Genomic DNA, 22,460 nt, shown 5'->3' with positions numbered 1-22,460 from the left:
AGGGAAGCAGCCATATGGTCCCACAGCAGTGTTTGGCACTGCTACGGAATCATATCTGACATTCTAACGAGCATAGGCATTGTATGAGCATAACGCAAGAGAAATAAATTGTTGCAAAGTAAATAGTGTGAGCTATCGCACCCTTTGGAAATAAGGAAATGCTTCGCCACCATATTTTGCCACCTGTGGCTGTGAGGCCAGTCGAGTATAGTGTGTATCAGTTACATGAGACACACAACACTTTTCAACCACACAGTGACTTTCAAAAAAAAAACAACCCATCTCATAGTTTTTGATGGATGAAAAGGAAGCTGTTCAGTTATGAGGTTTACTGGAAAAACATCTTCATTAGCCGGGGAATATGACGGGAAAAAACTCTAATGGGCACAGACACAATGTGACCTCATGCCAGCTTGTAAGGCCCATCAGCGCTTCTGTACTGTCATAGCACAATGTATATGAAGGCTTCGGCTTCCTGGACGAAGACCCAAGCACTGAGCCATGTCCGTATTCAAATGAGACAAGATCACATTGCGTCTTTCTCCCCAGTGTCTTGTCTGCTGAGCTGTGTTGAAAAACAGTATTACTCAGCGACGGACCAAAGTGGTGTTTCAGTGGACAGATGAGTCGGACTGCAGCATCATTATTAAATCTGACAAAGACTTGGGACCTTGTCCTATTAGCCAGGACTCCTTCAGGGAAACAGTTTCAAATGAGACTGGAGACGTTGAGGAATAAAGTTGCAGGTTAATTATATGGGAGACACTCTGGGAAAAACAAAAAACAACACTAAATAGAAAGCCTTAGCCCTGCTCTTTGGAAGACGTGCAATAAAAATCCCAGATAGGAGGAAATGTGAGAGCACTCAAGCTCTCCCGTCTATTCCCTGGAAACTCAACCAAGCACCCAGATAGCTGCTCACCTTATACAGCTGATGGGAAATTGTGGTCCTCTGTCATTTACATTGAAAGTGGCACAAAAGCATGCTAATCTTTTCCATAAAAACATCAACTCAGCTTGGTTCCTTTACACAATTAATTTATATTGCCAATTTTCCATGAAATTAAAGTTGTACATTGTCGAGGTCATGATAAATAGCTGTACACACAAAGTGAGAATATCTACAATCTACATAAGGCAGAATTTAATGACTCAGGAATAATAACGTTGATGAGGTGACTGTATGTATACTCCTCATTTGATTCCAGAGCAAATGTATTTTTTTATGTGTCATCATCCATGTTACATTTCGCAAAATATTCATCTGGAGTGGGTTACACACACACTGTGGAGAGTACTTTAATGGTCTGACCATCAATTTACATTCCGATGAAACAACCTTGTGGCCTGTGGGCGTACTGATGTGAATGCTGGCAGCCTGCTGCACCACATCATCTCACCTGCTCATGGCCCGTAATGTGCCAGGGAAATTAACTCCGCTCCCACTGGAAGCTTGAGGGTGAAAATGAGAAATGTCAACAGCAAGTTGTCATGCTGAAAGGACAGTCAGCCTTTTCCAAAGAGCTCCTACTTGGTCCTGCGAAAAGTACCTGGCATTGAAAAGGCTTCGTTCATGGTGTCCATGGAGTTGAAAGGTGCACTTGCTATGTGTTGCTAAGTGCTGAAATTTTTTGAGACTTATATTGTTCCCCATTAAATACTTAAACCTGAGTTTAACTTGCATTGACATAACTGCTAGGGGTTACACAAACAACATTGTTGGCTTTAGAGGCGTGGTAAGCAAATTTATTCAAACCTTTGGTCAGAGCTTGGCTAGCTGTATCCAGGGAATCCAGACTTCATACCACTCTACACAATTCATCATTGGCCTCATATTTTATTTATTTTATTCAAGAGTATTAATCTTCTCATCTCACTTTGTCAAAATAGTCCTTTAACAATATCTTTCTCCTTGAACATGTGTATGTTACAGTTGGCTAAAAGGCGATACAATCATATCTGTATGTTTTCAGGTATTTGGCTTTGAGATTATTTGTTTTCCATTGGATTGTTTCCTCAACAGTTGGAGCACATAGGGGGAATCCCAAGAAAAGCTGAACCCAAACCACGAGCTCCCTAATGCAGGTCTGTGGGGAGAGCACCTCTACGTCATCCAACACCAGCCCCAAACAAGATTACAGTGCATAACATACTGAGCCTGTCCAATGTTCCACTGTATCTCCCACAGCTCTTCACCTTCTCCACATACACAGAGAAAACCAGACACCAGAGGGCCACTTCCTGCTCCTCTCAACATATCAAAGTTAAAAATATAAGTCACGCCTTGCATGTTGACATTTTCGATATCATCATTGCGATGAGCTGCTGCTCCCACATGATTTTACAGTCAAATATGTTCCAGTAGCCTACACACCTATCATCGCATCGCATACAAAGCTATTTGGAGAAAGCCACATTCATGAAGGAGGGTGCTATTTATGACATCATTTGAATCTACCCCCAGGTGGCGGATATAGCTGCTATAGATGCTAACAATGTAGAAACGATTCATGATAAGTTCCAATTTCTCCTCATGGTTGTGCACAGATCGAAAGGGGTCTGGATAATGAGAAGGAATATTAAATGTCATTTCCCAACATGTGCTCCAGTTACTGCTGCATGACAATAATTGGAAGCACTTTAACACCAGGATGTTCAGTAACATACCGCCCATGATCACAGCTTAGACGTGCAATATTGATGCTTTATATTATATCAGCCATTTATTTCAATTTTCAAATTTGTCAACAAAGGTAATTAGGATAGTTTCAATGTGTGATGGCAGGTTTCTGCATATGTGCTTGTAGCTGCATAAACAAGTCTCACTACACAATTAGATGACTTTGAATTCAGAGGAAACTGAAAGCTAGACCTGAATAATTTTAGCTTTCACAACACAAGTCAACGTTTCCCTTTGAAGTCACACTTTGTTGTTCTTGTTTGTCTCAACATTGCTGAACTCGCTTATTGCACAGAATATGAAGGCACAAAGGCAACCAGCGGAGAATCAGTGAAAGAGAAAGATAATATAATTAGTTTGAGGGGAAGGAGGGAGGCATCAGTTACTGGATAGATGAGAGAGCAGATGAAGGGAAATGGAGGGAGAGGTGGAAAATGTGTGGGTAAATGACAAAACTCCCAATCTAATCTATTTAAAAGGTGTGGTCGATCCTGGGTCTGAGACTTTCCGTGGCCTCTTTTGCATTCATCTCTTCAGAATGTGTCTCTAAAGTCACTGCAGTTGTCGGCCCACTTTGCTGTGACGTTGCTTGGAAAAGATTCTTTGCAAAACTGGGTCCTGGCGAGCAAAAGAAAACTGGGTCAAACATGTAGTTTTGGTTCTCTCTGAAGCTCCCGCTTCTTTCATGTCGGCTCAGTGATTTGGGAGGTTGTCGGGATCCAGTGTTGTAAAAGAAAGGATCAATCATCAAGCCTAATTCTATGGCAGGGTACACCAAGAAGCTTTAGTGTGCAGTCTGAATACTAAAGACTGTGTTCGGGTCTATCATGCACAAGCAGTTTGGATGCCACTAATCAGACTCTGACAGACTTTGGTGAATGATGCGTCATACACAAACATACTGTCGCTGCTGCTGATTAGATGGGTTGGAAGCCTTCCATCTCCTAAATTATTCTGATTTCTCTAACGCATGTGCCTCAGTGTTTGTCTAATTGTCAACAGCTTGAGTCGTGCATGATTAGTGGAGGTGGCTTACTTGCTTTTGACAAAAAATGATGCCCTCCATTGCTGCGTTCTATTGAATCCTCAAACTGCACTGATTGGCTGAAATCAGTGCAGGAAATCAGAGGAAAACCTGTGGTTTTCATCCGACTGTTTATTCTGGAAAGAGAACTGTTAGTCAGATATAACAACTGCCCATACATGATCTTTATTTACATTTATAGTGACCCTGCCTGTGACCTTCTTGTAGATCTCACTACTCCTTCAGTAACTGTAGCTACCAGCTGCCCTGAATGTAGAAATCATAGATTATATTAATTATGTAGATGAAATGATCTAGAGACAGTCTCTCTTTACTGTATCTGCCACACAACTGTACATGAGGATGAGATGTGTTGCCCATTCTGCTAAAAACAAAACCCACCATCAACAACCATGGGGGGATTTGCTAGTGTATAGAAGACGAGCCTCAAGGCCAACATCTGCACCTCCCACAGAATTCCCGACGCAGGATACCTTTGCGTCACAGGATGTGCGCTACACTCACATTGCATGCATCGCAGCCTGCATGGCTGACTGCAGCACTTTTCTTCTTCACCCCTCTCAGTCATAAGAATCCCCCAAATAAAAGGTGGGAAGATGGAGATGAGGGAGTCGTGTGTGGTTCCTCTGAAGCGTTTGAAATATCCAGCACATAAACACTGTGGGCAAGACAGCACCGGCTTACTCTTACAGCCTCAAGCTGAGACAAATCTCTATGATAAGACATTGTGTTTAGTGCAAAGAACATTCCATCCGTCTTGTTATTCTCTTCCTATTATCCAGATAAAAAAAATAATAAACATAGCTGCATGGTTAAAATGTCTGTTATTGGTCACACTTAATGATTTCCAGAATTTCACTTCAGCTTGGCAGACACAGTTTAGTAAAGGTGTTCCAGAAAGCAATATTTTCCTCGGCCTCACTATTAAACCGAACTGCCTAGGGGAAAGAACATATTACTATCTACAATACTTGAAAACAAAAAACAACTTGAGACTACTTGAACAACTAAAGGTACTGTATGTAAATAGTTTTACTCAGGGACACATTTTGTTCCCTGTCAGATTTTTACAGCATGTGCATGTTCGCCTCTTTAACACTCCCTGAAAGACACACTGAAAATTAATTTTGAAGGTCCTCTTTGAGTTCCCTTCAATCATCTGTGGCCTGGGAGGAGGCAAGATAGTTTATTAATGAGATAAATCCCTGCACTCTGGGGCCACTTGCCATTTCAATTTAAGTGCAATATTGCAAATGAAGGATTTTGTTGGCGGATCTGGGGTTATAAAGCACCATTCAAGGGTGTTGCGTGTGTTTACACAGATGGGAGGTCTAAATATTGGAGGCAGAATTGGAAATAATTACAGCATCGTGAAATGCATTTATTCTTGCTTGTGTGTGCCAGGCAATAAAGACTTCTGCAATGTGAGCGCTTCTGTCACAGTGGGAGGGGATAAAACCCCAGTGAAATACGAGGATGCATTATTAACACCCAGAAAAGAGTGCGTATAGGCACCATTTTAGTCTGTCGTTTGAACTGTGATGATTAAATTATCAAGGCAATCAGTGCACTGTGCCCTGACTTCACGTTTCGCTTTGACTGATTTAACGTCAGCAGGTTTCATCAGCTTTTCGATCGACAGTTTAATTGAGGAATTTGAACATTAAGAAACCTGAGTGCAGAGCTGTAGATTAGGATGTAAACAGTGATGTGGTTGGTCATCATTTAACTTTACATTTCACTGATGTTCCATCCATCCATCCATCCATCTGACCATTAATTTATATTGATTCTGGCTGATTTGTGCACAAATTGTGAGGTTCTCATCGGCAGCTCTGTGAGATATTACTTCCCTCCTAAGTCCATCACCAACCATGAATATTTACCAACACATATGGTACGACACATGGGTAGATTGATGTGACTCTGCTGCCCACTCAGTGGTTACAGTAGACATACAGTATGTGTTGCACATTGCTTCATGGCTTTGCATGTTCATTAGAAATTCCCTCTGATTCCTTGTTGAACCACAGTCCTTGTGACAGCCATGCAAAAGCTCTTGATTAAATGTTTTGTTCGGAGTGGAATCCATTCCTTATGCACTGATCTATGCATCCCTACAACATCCACCACCCCCCATTTGGGAATTGGTGTGTTTCTATGGCAACAGATATCAATACGGGAAGTAATGCATTAAAAAATGTTTGCAGTGCTGAAAGATATAATCAATCACACTGAATCTGGACACACACACGCACGTGCGCACGCACGCACACACGCACACACACACACACACACACACAAAGTTCACTGGAGTGAAGTCAAGCTTAATGTTTTAGTTTTCTGTGGGAATGAGCAGGGGAGGTAAAATCCCAGAAAAACAGACGAGACTGCATTTGCAAAACCACAGAGTTTGCATTTTCCCCCTCATTTCCCCCGAAAACTTTTAACCTGGGCGTGTGGACCATGGCTGCAAACAACTTAAATGTTTTCCGCCTGGGCAGTACAAGTCAATTCACTCGACAGTGGAGAGACTGAATAAGTCTTGCAAAAATAAATTAAGCAAGAATGTGAGGTAGTCTTCGGGGGATGAATATTTGCAGGTGTGTTTATGGGCACAATAAGAACCATATAGACTGTGGGTGTAGGAATAAGGCACCAGGCCAAAGGAGTCATATGAGGACTGCAGTTTTGTGGAGGGGAAAAAAAGGCAGAACATGTCAGTAAATATTAAGCAGCAGGGAAAGAGAGGTACATGTTTAACATCACAGAATTTCGCCAAAACTGTCGGCTGTCACTGAGAAAAATAACACTGGCATTTATTTTAAATGGCAGTTGATTTTCCAGTGGCTACTGGAGTGCTCATGCTTCATTACACAGCAGAGAGAGAGAGAGAGAAAGAGTTTTTAGGTAACCACAAACAGCTGCGTGAATGCATTAGGGACACTCCTTGCCCTGAAAACTGATCACTGTCCATGCTGGCAGCAGACAAACAGCTGATGGACTTGGTGCTCCCTAAAGCTGATGTGCTACAATGCTGTGAAACAGCCAGTGGCATCTTCCTCCTCTATTAGCATATTCATGTGCAAGAATTGATTCTGTCTGACAGTCGAACACACACGCATGCTGCAGCTGCAACCTAAGGCTTTGTGCAACCATATGCGATATATAAAATTAATAAACAGGGACAAGTGTTATATTCTCAGAAGTGCTGAGATGCACTTTTGAAAACATTTATTTTTTCCACTGTCTTTTTATCTTGCTATAAATGTTTAGAACATCTTGGCTGTAAATACAATTTCATGTATAATATATGTATAAATAGTACATGAGAGTTTGATTCTTGGGTGCCAATCTAAAATGCCCTCTATACATTAGTTCACATTTGAATTACCACTCAGGGCAATGTAATTTCATCAAGATAAAGACCCTGCTGGCACGGACTGACCCGCCTCAATCACAGGGTAGCCAGGTCGTCACACATTAATTATACCTGAGATGAGAGTGATAAACTGCCGCGAAGAACCTTTCCCCTATCTCATTAAGGGGACCAAATTTACAATCTTGCCACTCACACAAGTTTATTTCAAGCATTGTACAAAACAAAAGTAATAAAAATCCCTCGAACACAAACAGGAACAAAGTCAACAAACAAAACCTCATTAGAGGAAAATGCATTTTTAACCTCAACGTCTCAGGGACCAAACTGCAAATGTTTTAGTCCTTTTTCTTTTTTTCCCTTCAGTCTATAACTAGGAGCAGTCAGAGGAGCTTTATCTGTGCATCTGAAATGTTTTCATTCATAAATGTGTAAATGACACAGCACAATCATTTAAAAAAAAATAGCTGTATTGTTATTTAACGCTTCTCAACTCTAAACTAACTAAATGTACTGTAAAGCTTTCTCACTGGGATCAGGAGTAAGAAAAGTGGATGTGAGATTAAACAAATTCATGTAATGTCATGGCTAGCAACTTTTACAATAAATTCCTTAATGCTGCAGTTTACACATGTAATGATGTAAAACCATAACTCACACAAATCTGGATGGACAAGTCTTGTTTGCGAGTTTGCCAAGGTTACATTTTCACACTTGTGTCATCATCCCGTGTCCCTAAGGCAAATCAATTACGTGATAAATGGGCTGAAGTGTGCGCTGTTTCATGCTTCTTAATTCATGATACATCGTCAGGGTAGGAATATTTACACTTGATGAAAATTTTAAGAAATACATATTTCATAATTACATTTCCATTCACATAGGGTGGTACACATTCATGGTCCAGGAAGGCATGGGCCACAAGCTCTCCGCCCTTTACTTTCCTTGATTCTGTCTTGTTGGATTAACTTTCTTTATTCCATCAGAAATGAGTTTCAGTGGATTGCGTGAACAAGGACAAACATTAATTCACATTTTACAAAAACATAAATTTTCGTGATAGGAATGGAGCCTGGAACATGTCGATACACAACACAGTCACTGAAGATATGATCATTACTATCACAACATGTAAACATAAAGGTAACTGTTTAAAAAGTGAGGGATTATATTAGTTCACGCGATGACCTCCACACAATCTCAAAAGCATAAATTGCCAACCATATGTTGGCAGTAAAAATATTGATTTTATTTTTTGTGAATTCCCTGTTAAAAGCACTTGCTTATTTTAAAAGGTGCTGTATGAATAAAACTGACCATTATTATCATCATTTAATTTTTTTGTCTATTGTGCCACTTCAATCATTCAATGTGTTAATTCTTTCATAGGGGGATGTAATAAAAATTGCAGCCAGCCGCACGTGGAGCTTTATACTTCTGGTCTCGTTCACTTGCATCAGTTGCGTTTTGTTGATTTGTTCCTTAAGACATAATGCCGGTGGTCGTCTCTATTCCATAATTTGTTGTCCTTAAATTGTTCTTAATAGGTATTTTTGAGCCATATTTCTGCCAAACAGTAAAATAAAGATGATCTCTGTTTTATAGATGTCAATTCATCTCCTTGAAAGTATTTGAACCAGTGCACAGTGTGTTTTATTGCCTTTATATGTTTTGGTGTAAATCATAAAAACCTCAGTGGCATGGCACATGGAGCAGAGCCCTTTGAGGAGGAATGAGGAATGAGTTTGTCTCCGCTGGATTCATGTAGTGCATGGTTGACTGACAAATGAGGGTACAGATTCACGCACGCACTCACACACACACACACACACACACACACACACACACACACACACACACACACACACACACACACACACACACACACACACACACACACACACACACACACACACAATGCTGGGATCCGGATAATTCCAGTGTTGTTAAGGTATCAGCCGAGATACTCTTTATCTGGTCAAGTTTGTCCCAGACTTAACACCCTCCTCAGGCTACATCAATGCGATTTTTCCTCCCCTATGTCACATGATTATATATCAATCATTGCGCTCAGGTTGTGATTGTTTTTTGTTTTAGAGGTGTTCACAGTAAATGCACATGAATAATACATGCAAAGGTCAAGTCCCTCTATCAATATTCTTTAAAGCATCCTGAGGGGTCCTTACCCAAGGGCAGGACATCTTGCCTCTATGCATACTGATTACTCACCAACATTACAGTGCACAACCTTCCACAAACAGACCCTGTGACATGAGATATTGAGCACAGGTTTAACTCCATGTTTGATAACCAGATTCTTTTTTTATGGGTCAATACCAGGCTGTTTGCAGTTTATATAAAAGCCAGCCGGCAAAATGTTTTTTCAATCTCCAACCTTAAGTCGTTTTGTTCCTAAATGTTAAACAAATCCTGAATTGTAGCAGTGCCAGAAAATGTTGATTTGTAACAGTCATCGAAGAAGGTGAGAGTACCCAAGGTTATTGGGTATAGGGATCAGATTAGACAATGCTAATACTGTATGCGTCATCCTGACGGGCAATTACAGACAATGCTCTTTGTTGATGAGTTTGAATTACTAGATAGAAAAAGCAGAGTAGCAACCAGGCCAGAGGAGAAAGGTAAAGGGGCTAAATTTCAGCTCATTCAATATTAAAGAATTTTCGGACCAGCGGGACCCTTGGCCTGTGGTTTTGAGCACTGAGCAGTGAATCTAGGTCTGTTAACCTGCATTGATCCATCAACATAAAGGTTAAACACGGATTTGCCTGTTGGTTCACTGTGGAAGAGCTAAAGGTTTCATAATTGGACAGTTGCATACCCAATTAAGCAGAGTAGTCACAAATTCTTAGTTATTATCTTGACAGGAAAAATCTATATCTACCTAATCTATCTGATCTAGACTCCCCAATCAGACAGAGGTTTGACCACGATACCCAAAGGTCAAACTGAGTTCATTACTGACACTCCACCCTGAGAGCACTTCAGGCCAAAAATCTAATCAGCAGCACTTGACAGGGAGACTCCTGGTTGTACCACAGGCAGAGAGAAGAGGAGCTCAAAAACGCTCCAAAGTAGGCAAGTCCACGGGACAAGTCTACTACATTATAGATGAGCTGGACAACTGAAAGAGCAGTTTCTCTTAATGGAAAACAGTTTATGCAACACAGAGAGATGGAGAGAGTGGGAGAGAAAGAAGCTCTCTCAAAAAATGAAGCTCTGTATCACAGTAGAGAGGGTGGGTTTGGAATGAATATTTCATCCTTCTCTCCCTCTCCACTAACTCCATCTTTCTCTTTCACTCTATTTAAAACAAGATGACTTCTCTTTCCGAGTCGTTTTCATGGCTCTGGCCACAGCCTCAATCCCAGCCCCTCGCTCCCACCAAGAGTAATCACAAGTCACGCCTGCATTCAGGTTGTGGCTGCCCTGTGTGACAGCCAGCCCCTTTGAATTTAAGCCTGGTAAGCACGGTGGAGATTTTCCTCGCCATCTGGTCACACAGTCTTCTTGGTCCTATTTTTTCTCCTCTGTCGTCTTTCACATGCATGTAAATTATTTTCTTGCTTCACCTGTCAAGCTGCATCTTTCGTTTGAGCCGGAGATCTCCACTTCACTGACCCCTTCTTCTTTTCGTTGGATTTCCGCCCTAATGCTACATATCCCACCTCCCGCACTCCGTACTGTATGCACTCCTGTAACACTGTCTTATATTTCACCAGCTGCTTCCATGCGGTGTGAGCATTACACTCACGCTGACATGAGGGCGTTGTCGATTAGAAGAGGGCTGTAATGTAAAACTCTGGGGTGCACTCAGCAGGAGGCTAAGCGCCATTACAATCAGAATACAATCAGGGACGACACTTAGCCGAACCATGAATCGGACAGCTGATCCCTGACAAGCCATCATGGAAATGTAGAAATGCCAATTTAATGGAGATGGTGGAATTTTAATTTGCCACATTATTTCATTTGTTAGTGTGTGTGTGTGTGTGTGTGTGCGCGCGCACAGATTTTAATTTCCTCCTAGCCAACATAGGCCTATCAAGTCGTGTCACTTGCTAATAGGTGTTATATGATACACTAACATTTTCAACCTCGACATGCTGGCTGGTTTAATGAACAGCGGTATTCCCCGGAGAGAGTTTCCTGTCTCAGCTCCATCACTAACTGTTCTGGAGAGTCGTCTGGCTTTCTCCGAGCAGCGCTTGTCACACTAACCTGGAGGAACCTTGTGTTTCAAAGTAAATGCCCCTCTCTGCCTCTCGAGACACTGAGACATATCAGGGCTAATGACATGTCAGTGCCTCATTCTGCAGGCACTTTTCACCTTTTACAGTTTATCCAGTGGTGGATGAGTTGTCCGGCGGCTGCAGAGGATGGCTTGAAAAGTTTCTGTATTCAAAATAGTTACAGCACTGTATTGGTAAATTTACTGCATGAGGAGCACACCTAGTAAAAGTCAATAAAACAGCAAGCAAAGGTCTTAAAGAGCAGGGCCGGTGTCAACCCTGCTGCGACCTGTAGGCTTGTGGCTCAGTGAAAGTGGTATCTACTGATTTTATGCTGAATCCTGCCCGCTGAGGACAGTTAACACTTTATGGATGTTTCCAAGGGCCACCAGCACAAGCGGTATTTTTCGTAATGCGATTGATGGTCAGTCTGACTGTGACAGGTGATCAATGTATTAGTTTGTGAGTGAGTGAGTGGGTCTGCAATGAAGTAACAACACAAAACATGAACTCATAGATTGTTTCATGTTGTGTAAAAAAATGATTGTATCATTATGAAAACTGTGGCGGGGAAAAAATATAATATTTTGTAGTCTATATACGTACCCCGTTGATGCTTTTAATTGTGGCAAAATCCAACACAGCCTGCACAGCTACAAACACAAAACATCTGTGTACATAAAATGCATACATACAGTAAGTGCTCCAGATCCTCATGAATAATTAATGCCCACTCACACTGCTCTTAAAATAGTCTACTGTCAACATGCCAGCCTGGCATGACAGTAGGAGGATGTTTAGTATTGGATTGCGTCTCTCATTGCTGTAATCAATAGTTGGCAGGTCAATGTCCAGTCCAAGAAACTGACGCACCAAAGTGAAAAGGTTATATTCAAGGTTATAGAGAGGCTGCGGGGCACCTTCCCACTCTGGCCCGCCTCTGAGAGAAACTGTCACCTGTAGAGGTTAAAACATATTCTGAACTGAATAACTCCCTGATTGGATGAAGGCAAAAAAATGGTTAAGGAAGGAAAAAACACCACACAGTTTTTAGCAGTGAAGTGTTTCTGCCACTTCAATGCTCGCCTCTAGTTTTTACAATGAGGACAAACTGGCCTTCACAAAAACATTAAAGCATATGCAGATTTCTGGTTAAGTGGGACCACAGTCCTCCCTCGTGAGCTCGCTTTTCTCTGACCCTTAATTGCACAAGCACCACTTAATGAGTCAGATGTGATTTTTATCCCCCACTGTATCCTCTTGGAGATTTCTGCCCACCCTATCCAGACACAACTGAGAAAAACGAGACGGATTCCTGCTCCACATCCGCACACAAAAAGTGACCATGCACCACACTTTCTGTTGCTCATGTTTGCACACAACTCTTATCTTCTTGTCTATCTGCATTACAACTGGCTCAGTGAATGTCACACAATCCAACAAAAGCTTGACACAGAGAAAAGTGTTGAGGTCTCCAGCAATAATGGCCTTTCCCTCCCTGTTCAGTGGGCTTATCTTATTCAGCAAGATAAGTCCACCTGCCAGTATATGATGCACTGAGAGAACATCACTGGTATGAGTTGTCTCGGTGGTGTTATTCATATTCAAGTATAATAACGACTCGTACTGAACAAGATTATAAGGGCAGCGGACATTGCAGCACACCAGGACTTTTGACGTGCCTTATTTAAAATATAGCTCTTCTAGGGATTTCCTCAAAACAAATTCGAGAAATACTGGGCTCCTGCACTTAAATTGGGCTCCAGTCTCACACAGTATTGATTTCTCCTGTTGCAATCTATTGAAACGTGTGCGGTCTATAATGCCTTGATATCCTGCGGGTTGGGAAACCAGATGTTGTGAATGAAAAACATTGAACTTTATTTCTCAGTAGCTGTCAGGAGAACTGCAATGTAGTAAATGTCAAACAATCGACAGACTCCAACTTCTTGGTCCTGAGCTGTTATCAGCTCTGCAGGAAAGGGCCCAGCACAGATTTTACCGCCTTTACTGTCTGAGTTCTGGACATCCAGTCCCCGCAGCCTCGGCCTGAGAAGATACTAAAAATATCTTGGGCAAATGTCGGAATCCTGTTTTAAGCTTATTCACTCCAACTGAGTTCTTAGGCACATAGCACTCGAGCCAAAAACGCTCCGCCAACTGGGCCTCATAAAATGGTAATGAGAACACTGCTGTCTGCTGACAATGAGATAGACGCCGCTAACACAAACGCACTGGCAGCAGATCCAGATTGGCTGCTTTTTTCACATTTGAAAAATGCTGCATGCTGGGAAAGAGAATCGTCTTGGAAGACTTATTTTTCCTCACAGTTTTGACTTTGTCTTGCTGGCTCAGTGTCTACAGTTGCAACAATCTGCTTCTTTCACTGACACTGAGCACTTTGGTCTGGTAAGTGAGCTGTGTGTCCTACTTCCCCTGCCATCACTCCTTAGAGTGATTTATATTTGACAGCAGCAAAAATCAAAGCAGCAAATTAATTTATCATAACCTATCTATTTGGGAATAGCACTTACGCATGTGCTCCGTTAGCTCCAAGTGAGCTCCGCAGCACTCTGGCTGCCATTTCTTTAATCTTGCTGCTCTTTGCTGCAGTCCCCAGTGAATAGCAAACATATTTTGTTAACACTGGGAGCCCTGTGTAAGACCTCAACTCTCTGGGGGATGCTGAAGGTATTAATATTTCACTCCCTGTACATAATAAGAAACTTAAAAGACCGTCAAACCGGTGTTGTGTGTTTATCTATAGGGTCAGCTGACACAACAGAGGGTGAAAGATGTGGATCCAAACCTTTTTAATCTCGGTGGAGGAGCGTGTGGAAATCCGTCTTTCCTCCTTGTGCAGCAAGATGCAAAGAATTGAGTGTCTCCTACTTTGTGAACTACATTCAAGACGCTACTGTGCATGAGCGGGGTTCATGTATTGCAAGAGCAGTGTTTCATAACACAGCTTTATTCCCTTTCTGACCAGAGACCAGTCTGTTAAATTAATAATAAAGCAGCTGGAATCTATATTTTTTAAACTGGTAAATGGATCATATATAAAAGGGTTCACTTGGAGTGATGAACATACAGGGAACATCAACGAAACTCTGTAGTTTCAAGTGATTGTTACCCATTCATACTGAAAATGACCTTTTCGGTTCATATTTTTAGACCGAGAGAGAGTAAATAATTGTCACAACATTGGTTCACGCTAAATATGCTGAAAGTATTGGAGCTTTACAGTGCGTGCAGCTTTGCCCTCTGTGTAACCTGTGTGGTCTCATGAGGTTCACGCAACTGAATGTTGCACTGCCTCGGTGGATTGCTTAATTGCAGTCCTCCTTGAAGTCTGTTAAATACCAGACAAGAGGAGATGAAGACAAATGAAGGCTTGCTGTACGGGCTCATTATTGGAAATCAATCTTCTGAATAAATGTACATCTCGGTGCATTTAGTCTTCAGAGGGAACAGCTGTAGTCATCTTGTTATCCATGCAGGGTACAGCAATTAGCTTCATAGAGTCATATTTTCGATTCCAGTTTGTCTGAATAACATGCACTGATCAACCAGCTCATTAGATACAAAGTCTAATCCCATATAATGCAATAACCCTGCAATAAAAAAAAAGTATTCCAGAAGGGCTTGATTCATTCATCTGGTGTTGTGGGGTTGTATTAAACTTAAACATTAAATTGTTGTTTTTGTTTTAATATGTTTTTAATGATTTGTCCACCCCTTAATATGGGGTCAGTGGACGGGAACAGTAGACAGGCGTTGTAAAATAGCTTCTGCTATAAATGCTGTGGTATGTGGCATTTGTCATTGTCCAGAAATGAGAACACCTTTCAATACAGTGCAGCTGAACCCAACAATAAAACTAACTTAAGCTTTAAAAGGGGCCATAAAGGTGAATCATCACGTCTCTACGCACCGTGTTAACAAAGTCTGAACATTATAAACTCTACGAAGATATTACATATCGCATTTATCGCACAGATGCACCAAATAAACTGTAGCCGCAGCGTTGACGTCATGACCGCAGTGGTCATGACCATGAAGTGTCTAGTGCTGTTGGGATTACGGAGTTTTGGACTGTTTTGGCTCACTTCCTGGTCGTAGGCTGGATTGTGTGTGTGTGGGTGTGTGCGTGTGTGTGCTCCTGTCCCCGCTCTGAGTCTTCCCACGGACAGTGTGTGCTGCTGGCAGGGCGTGACCTCCGGTCCCTGCTCATCCCACCGGTTCAATCACCACCTTGTGCCGAGACGTTGCCTTATTTCGTAGTGTTGTTATTTTGATGCCGGTCATGTTTGCTTGTTTGGAACCGTGTTGTTTGTGCCTGCCAACTTGTGCCCTAACCCTGCTCGTTTTCACTCTGTTTCAGTATCACCTGCTCAGTTTGTCACGCACAGCCACTGTCCCCTGGATTACCCTCACAGGACACTCTGCCACATGCCCTGGACACTGGATTTCCCTGGCTCCCCATTGACACAGGCCCCTGCACATAAGTTTGGTGGTTTGGGTCTGTTGTTGGTTAGTTACTCGCACTGCAGTTATTGCAGTATAATATACTGTTCATTTTGTAAAACATTTTACAGTGCTTGATTATTTGTGTTCTGCTCCTGCACTGAAGGGCGGCTGTGGCTCAGGAGATGGAGCGGCTCGTCCACTAACCAGAGGGTCAATGGTTTGATCCTGGTGTCCTACAGTCCTTGGGCAGGGACTTGACCCTAAATTGCCCCTGATGGCTCTGCCAGCAGTGTACAAATGATGTGATAGAAAAAGGTTTGTGTAAAGAAGCGCTGTATGAATGCATGTGTGAATGAGTGAATATGTCTTGTACTGTAAAGCGCTTTGGGTGGTCGATAAGACTAAAAGCGTTGTGTTAATACAGTACATTTACAATTTACATTGAATGACAAGTACTTCTACACGGAGCTACAGCCCACTCTAATTTACTCTCATGACCCTGCCTGTGTCCCAACAGGTCTTTTAAAACTGTTGCATCAGCTGTCTCCTTCCTCCGTGAAGCCATGTCCCCTGATCAACCTCAGTTTGCTCTGGCTGTAAGTGATGCTGAGCAGGCCATCCATGACCGTTAAAGATTGGCATCTGGGCTGGATATAAGAGCATTTTTCATTCACTCTCCTCTCTGTGGCGGAAGCACTCTAGGTTGTTCACCTGACCATTTCTCTTTTTCTTTTGTATGTGTGCACATCTGGCTCTTTCAAAATCTATTTAAATGTCAAATATGCAGTTCAGTGTGACCATCATCGTCAACATATTTAACCAAGAAGAAATTAAATATATTTCAAAAGATAATTAAATATAAAGGTCATCATGCTCCAGAAGAAGCACAATGTGTAAACCTACTCTTTTGAAAAGATGACCATAATATAATGTAATCCTCAGAAAAATAGATACTGATAGATATACTGTATATTCATGCATTTAAAACTCAGTCCTGTAGATATACAGATATACATTCGTGAGTGTCTCATTAATATAATTCCAGTGGCAAACACACAAAGTAACAAACTCTGTAGAATAAGATACAGCATAATATTTTGCGTTGTGCTTGTCTTCTCAATTAATGCCATCGCTATCATGATGAAATAAAGATTCATTGCATATATCAAGTCATAAGGGTTTTTTCTTTCCAATAAAAGGGTTTAAGAACCCAGACAACTGAAGCCTGATGAAAAAGATTGCGGTTGGAAAAAACAACACACGTATCTAAAAAAAACAGAAGCAACCTGGGGGGAAAAAATAGAGGGAGAGATGCCATGAAAGTCTCTTTTATGTCACCCCAACGGGAGCTGCATGAATAATATCAGCCATTTTCTATTGCACTGTATGAATCCACAATTTTGCAAATTATAGGAAAAGCATAACAAAAAGTGGGTTAGCCAGAAAGCAGACTAAGGGGAAATCCAGACGCTTTGTCCTGTTATCTTTTGTACTGAAAACCCTGCTGTTACTCATTTCAGTTTATGCTCAGCCATCTCATACAAACTTAGCTTCTCAAGCAGAAAGAGCCACAGCACCAACGTGGTGACAACTTCCATTATTTACACTTTGAAGACACTAACTTGTATTTTAAAACCCATTGTCCAACTGACAAAGGACACGTAACCCACTCTTGTTTAATCCACAACCGACTTTCTCACCTGTTCTCCGTCTCTCTTTCTCTGCAAATATATACTCTGCCTAATCCTGCAGGGGGAGATGAGTTAAAGTGCTCTCAGAGTGAGTGGTGCTCATCTCGTATGTGATATTTACAGACTTAACTTTCTGTGGACAAAAGTGATTGTCGCCCTGCAGACAAAGGTCATGTAGATCACTACTGCGGCAGGAGATTTAATAAAAACCTGTGAATCTCCGGAGATAATATAATCATCATGCAGCTTCCATGCTCATCGCTGCTGAAAAATGTTCTTTCATTGATTACATTTGAAATAAAAATGATATTGTACCTGCATTTATACTATAAATTGATACCGGAGACGGTGTATTGATTGTCTTGCAGTCCCGTGAGACTACAGCTACCGTTTGATTTACCGATAATCAATCTATAATTGCAGAAAAATGGTGGTATCGCGGAGAATGTCTGTATGGCCACATAGTGCTGATTATGAGGCAGCTAATGAGGAGTTGTTACCCACAGCCTTTCACAGATTGACACGCTGATACCTGCATTTTCACTAACCTGCTGTTTTGCCCTCTTGGCTAAGCCTACAGGGGAAACTCGCATCAACATAATACACCCAGACTTTGTGTGTGTGTGTGTGTGTGTGTGTGTGTGTGTGTGTGTGTGTGTGTGTGTGTGTGTGTGTGTGTGTGTGTGTGTGTGTGTGTGTGTGGACACGCACCCTGGTGCCTCATTAGCAGCTGTTGTTCTGACGATAGTCTGCTTTACCAATGTGACTATAATAGGCCTAACCAAGGTTACCCCCCCTTCTTCTGCAGCTGCTCAGTGTCAAACCCTTCAAAGTTGCTGTCAGCAAGTATCCAACAAAACACAACACACCTCCACAGTCACCCACAACAACAACAGAACATTTCTCCTGCCGATTCCCATTGGGCAGTATTACAGGGAATGTGTGTAACAAGGGGGGAGTTCCTCTGCAGCTCTTTGGGAATCCGTTCCGTACATGCATTATGCACATGGGGAGCACTTTGCTAAATGATGAGCAAACACATGATTTGCCATGCACATTGATAGAGTAAAGGCCTTTATGGTCAAATATTTATCACGTCTTTTATTAAGGTTTAGTGTACTAGGTACCATTGGCGCAAATAAGCACCTCTTTAGATCTCTGACATCTGTGAGGAGTAAAAGCCTAATTGTAGTGGTCAAATCTGACAAAGTGGAATCTTCAACTCCCTTAGGTATTGATTTTCTTTGCCTTTCTGTATCCTACTGACATGAGGACTTGCGTTAGTGCAGTGGATTCATGCTTTGCTCTAATATTGCCTTTTTCTTCACCATTTTTGCCCATTTTGTGCTTCCACTCGAGCCTGAAGCCAGCAGACTTCAAACTAATTGAAAGCCCATTTTTCCGCAGCTGAATTGTGCTTCTCTTTCAACCCAAAGAAGCGTTTAAGAGTTTAATTTTCTGACCATCATATCTCTGGTCCAGTAATGCGTTTCTAAAAAAGTTTCTTAAAAGAAAAGAAAAAAGCGTCTTGGTGCTAAATGAGTTTTCTTCTTCTTTATTATAATCTTAATGCCACACGACGTCTGTGAATTCTTGTCCTGATCCACATGCGAAGACTAATGGAAGAGAGTCAACAGGACTGACATGAAAGCAATTGAAAATCCCACATCGCTTCAGTAAACCACCCGTGCAGAATACTGTATATTACATGGAAAGAATGAGACAATGTATATACTGTTAATCATCACATCCATCTTTGCTCATGTGGAACAATAAATGATACACAGATGGATGTTTGTGTTGTTGTTGACAGCGCATTTGTTAGGTGTTGTCGGGGCTAGTCATGTGAGGGACAACAAGAGGAGCTCTCTGTAAGAAGAAAAAATCTGTCAGCTTCAGCAAACTGCAACAAATTGTGTGCCTCAACCAAAAGCATTTTTTTTCATGTACCAAAGCGTTTATCTATTGCTCGGGGACATAAAAATTAGTAATGCCTGTCCCGGAGTGAAATGGACTATTACACACAACACTACACAAATTCAATACACCACAAGAAACCTATTTACACTGTTGCAAACATTGCTTGAGTCACATTTTTACACTTATCTTACCTTTTTTGCACACATAGCACCAATGAATATAAATAGATCACAAAGATATCCCATCATACTGTATTTCCTGCGCAACTTTCCTAACCCTTCTTCTGTTCCTCCTTGTAATATTGAGGATTCATTTCAACTTTTTTACTTTCTGTTTTGACTAATGACTGATATGGTTGATAAATTGACCGGGGCTTTGCTTCAGCCCCATAGAAAAAAACAGAATGAATGTCTCTAGCCTTATTTAGCTCTTATGATGCTTATTAAGCCGGCACCATCTGAGATTTCAGTCTTCCTCGGCTATGATTTTCCCCACGCCTGCGTCCAACCAAGAGGAATTCAAAAAGACTTGGAGCCCTCCAGGAGGACAATTAGAGTCATCTCTTTCTCCGTATGCGGCATTGCCGTGACAGCAAGCTATGAGCACACTGTTATGCATAATGTAGCACCTCAAACTGCACCCTTTGCTGGTCCATGGAGGATCTTCGGAAGGCTGAGTGCCACACCACACAGAACCGCTCTTCAATTTCGAATAAACTGAGCTATAATCGAATCAGATGAGTAGGGGGGAATCAACTGGCTCTTGTGTATTGTTGTGTGTCATGGCTTGGAACCTGGTTAGAAATAGCAGCTCCTCCACCTCTGACACTAGAGTTCCCTAAAGCAGTGTGAAAAAATAAAAAGAGGGTGGTCACCAAGACTGGCAGTTAATCGGATTTGACAGCGACCATGCTGCTGTACTGCGGTAATGTGTAAGCGTTTGTGCCAGCGTGTCAAAATGAAAAAGCACAAAAAAGGGAGATCATGAAAACCCTACTGGGGATGGCAGAGAGGAAATGGATAATGTCAAGAAGAAGAAAAAAAAAAAACAGACACGCGAGTACAGAGAAGAGAGAGTGGGGGAAACATGAGAGTGACGGAGAGATAAACAGAGAGAGACAGATGAAATAAGCGAGAGCACACACACTAGGCCACTCTCACTAGGTTGTTACAGCCAACAACTTGCCCTTAGCCCTCGAGGGACATCTTCAGCTTCTCACACACGTCCAAAAATACCTCTGCAGGGGTGTGCGCACTGCATCGCTGCATCATCCCTGGGGACCCAAGGCGGTTTTGGGGGGGGGGGGTCTTTACAAATTTGTTGACTCGAATATGAATAGATACATCGCTCCGTTATTTATGGTGGATTGATAAATACTGCAGATAGAGACAAAGCCTTGGGTGGAGATACTTTTGGGATTTGAGGGACGGCTTCATTTGGCAAGGCCACTCCTGAAATCACATCATATTGAAGCCACAATGCAGTTTTTTTTAATAGCATAGAAGAAAATATAGAAAAGGTCACTTGGGCATACTGAGGCCCGGCAAAAAGTATAATAAAAGCAGTGTGAGATCACAGACTGTGCAGCCATTTGCATTCCTAGCATCACTGCTGCTGTCTGACAGCACTTTTGTTTTCCACTGCACAACAACATGACAGATAAGACAACTCATCCGCCTGACCTGGGCAACCTCTGGTTTGACATGTGAACAGAGTTGCTGTTTTTATCCTCATCACCTTGCTATAGTATAAAGAAATGCACCTGGATTTTTCATAAAAAACGTGCTGTAATAATAAAAACATGATCTGTGACTGAATTGAAAGTGTTGAATTGATTGATACGGAATACATATCGCTATCTATATTTTTTTTCATGTGTTAATGACTATTCATTCAGGCCATCTGGTCTTGTGGATATATACTAGGAATGTTTGCCATATGCAAAATATTTCACTAAAAGTCAAGCACTGCTACTGCATTATGCCTGTAATCATGCTTCCACATTTGACTGCATGTGCAATGTACGACTGTGTTCACAATTAAAATAACTTAAAATCAAGTGCAGCTGTTAAACACACTGTAGTGATATGTCATTACAGTAAAAATAAACTTTAGCATCACACACGATGCAAAATTGTCATTAATTACCTGCCAACTTGTCTCTTGACTGTATAATGTTACCCCACAGCGTGCAATAATCTAAAGAGCACCCAGCTGTGTAACTTAGAATAAAGTATAAGATGTTAATAGTAACAGGGACTCCACTGATTTCCCCGACTGAGTGAAACCCACTCCTCTTCTGTTAATCACCAGCACAATGTATTTCATCTTCAGCGTAAGGTTTCAAAGGGTGTGTGTGTGTGTTAGTGTGTGTGTTAGTGTGTGTGTGTGTGTGTGTGTGTGTGTGTGTGTGTGTGTGTGTGTGTGTGTGTGTGTGTGTGTGTGTGTGTGTGTGTTACACACTAACCCATGGGTATCCACAGGTAACGACTATTCTCTGAGGGTTGTGTGTGTGTCTGTGTTGTTGGCTCAAAACCATCGTTGTGAGGACATTTTGAAGTTGTGAGGACATTTTGGCCAGTCTTCACCACCTCGAGGGGCTGTTTGAGGTTTAAGACTTTGTTTAAGGGTTAGAATTGGCTTACAGTTAGAATTAGGCATTTAGTTGTGATGGTTTAGGTTAGGGAAAGGGGCTAAGCAATGCGTTATGTCAATGAGTGTCCTAACAACTATAGAGAGACAAGTGTGTGTGTGTGTGTGTGTGTGTGTGTGTGTGTGTGCGCGCGCGTGTCCGTGTTTTGGGGAGATAGTTAATTAACTGTTAATCAGAGTATGAGTAATGTGCTGCTGGGTACGAGGAGAGGACGCACGCTGTGCGATAATGGAGGAATGTGCAGCGGTCCCAGGTATAATCCTGAAAAGTGAGCAATGTGCAAAGGGGAAGGGGGGAGGGGGCTACGATAGGTCGCTGTCACCATAGCAACGACCCCATTTAACAGTACCCCCCCAAAACACACCTTGTTAA

At 41.8% G+C, this 22,460-nt stretch overlaps 1 long non-coding RNA gene across 1 annotated transcript in view; it reads left to right on the top strand.

Moving 5' to 3' along the window:
- The window catches only part of LOC118316338, a 29,456-nt gene extending 12,467 nt beyond the window's left edge, over positions 1-16,989 (top strand). Inside the window, exons 2-4 of the long non-coding RNA XR_004795174.1 lie at positions 15,739-15,887; positions 15,988-16,139; positions 16,342-16,989. This is a non-coding gene — a long non-coding RNA (uncharacterized LOC118316338). The remainder of the gene's footprint in view (positions 1-15,738; positions 15,888-15,987; positions 16,140-16,341) is intronic.
- Positions 16,990-22,460: the final 5,471 nt, after the last annotated feature.

This window comes from Scophthalmus maximus, chromosome 3, assembly GCF_022379125.1.
Source record: "Scophthalmus maximus strain ysfricsl-2021 chromosome 3, ASM2237912v1, whole genome shotgun sequence".
Classification (NCBI taxonomy): Eukaryota; Metazoa; Chordata; class Actinopteri; order Pleuronectiformes; family Scophthalmidae; genus Scophthalmus; species Scophthalmus maximus.
Note: the sequence above shows the minus strand (reverse complement) of the source record. Positions and strands in the feature narration are given on the sequence as shown.